At 31.9% G+C, this 1,854-nt stretch overlaps 1 protein-coding gene across 1 annotated transcript in view; it reads left to right on the forward strand.

The window, feature by feature from the left end:
* POSTN (periostin, osteoblast specific factor) overlaps nucleotides 1–1,854 on the forward strand; it is a 31,429-nt gene that overhangs the window by 5,077 nt on the left and 24,498 nt on the right. The window lies entirely within an intron of this gene.

Below are 1,854 nucleotides of genomic sequence, written 5' to 3' on the forward strand. Positions count from 1 at the left end.
AATTTATCAATTAAAAATTTATCAATTAAAAATTATACAATGGTGTGTATTTATTTTTTGCTTGTAATAGTCACCCTATTTCTAATTATTGTTTGATACATTTATATTCATATTTCTATTGAAAGGAAACATAAATCACTATGTAAAATTTTAATTAAGAAATAATACCTGTGTTAGATCCTGAAGAAGTCCAGAAAATGTTCTATGGAATTTGATAAAATGAAAATCAAGATTATATTATTAATAAAGTAAAAAATGGAAGCTATTATATAAATAATTTTAGATTATTACTTTCCCTCAAAATATAGGAAATTAAATAAATTTATTCTGTGTATATATTTGCTTCAATTTTCTGGTCTGTTGCCTTATTTATTGCCTATAGAACATGCATTCTTTGTTAACTTTGAACAGTGTCGTATTTTCTTGAATTTGGTACTCTAATAACTTGAAACAAACTTATTTAATTTGTTTTTTCAAATTTGACAAAAATGAAAATAAACATATTTTAAAGTTTAAAGTTTAATATGATCACATTAATAACTCTACTGACAATTCAAACCATAACTAGCGTTATTTTAGTTAGCAATGAGGTAACATTTTATTGATTATAATGTTGATGTTTCTAAATAACTTTATACTAATGAACATTTCTAGCAATGTGTAGTTTACAAAATGATTTCAAAAGCATTATTTTATTTGAGATTCACAATTACCCTTTGAGTAATCTACTCAAAGTTACTATATCCATATTAAATACTTGGGGAAACTGGGACTCAAATTTATTAAACGATTCGCTCTATGTTCACATGTCTATCAAGTAGTGGAAAAGGGACACAAATTTCATTCTTCTGGATCAATATCCTGGAACTTTTCCATAGTATCATGAGGCTATAGAGAAAAATCAAACTCATATAAACACTTGGTACTAGGAAAAAAACCCTGATATCTGGACTCACAATAAATTTTGTCAATAAGTAATATGTTTTGCCAAGTTTATGTCAAAATGCATCTACATAGTTCATTTTAATATTTATTTTTTTCCAATGTACAGGACTGTGTTATATGAATGTTGCCCCGGTTATATGAGAATGGAAGGAATGAAAGGCTGCCCAGCAGGTAAAATCTCAGTTTCCTAAATTAAATGAGGACCTTGTCTTGTGCAAGAAAAAAGTTGAGGTAGCTTGTGGAGACGCCTATTGTGTGTGTGTGTGTGTGTGTGTGTGTGTGTGTGTGTATTTAGCACCATCATAAATCCAAGATATAGCCCTCCTATCTTTGTGTTAATCATGAATTTATCATAGTGATAAAATACTAGAACACACTTTTCATGCACTGGATGGTGGGCAATACCACAGAAGCTTAGTCATAAATTTAAATTAGTTCAGCTTCCCTTCGAGAACAAAATTCCTCTCTACAAAATCCCCTTTCTTTGAACTTGTCTGGGAACAAGAAACGCACTACTTGGCAAGGAATCGTTTTCTCTGGTTGAACAGCTCTGGTTTTATAATGTTTCTTATATTGAAATTTGGTTTTCCATAACTCTGCCAACAAGAGAAAAAATAGTTCATCTATTTCCTCTTTGAGATGACAGCCATTCCGATACTTAATGCCAATCATCGTGCCCTACCTCGAGCTACCCTCTCATCCCCAAAAAGATCGTCTCTTCTCTGGGCTGATCATCTCTGGTTCTTCCATGTGACATGGACTCTGCAGCCCTCCCCATCATGACGACCAACTCATAGAAAGTCTCTAGTCCAGTAATACTTTTCTGACTATAATCCCAGGTTAATATCTACAATGCATGTGGGTCTGAGCAGCTGAGAGAGTATCAAGACAAGTACCTCATTTGGGGAG

Source organism: Propithecus coquereli, unplaced genomic scaffold (genome assembly GCF_000956105.1).
Source record: "Propithecus coquereli isolate 6110/MARCELLA unplaced genomic scaffold, Pcoq_1.0 Scaffold201, whole genome shotgun sequence".
Classification (NCBI taxonomy): domain Eukaryota; kingdom Metazoa; phylum Chordata; class Mammalia; order Primates; family Indriidae; genus Propithecus; species Propithecus coquereli.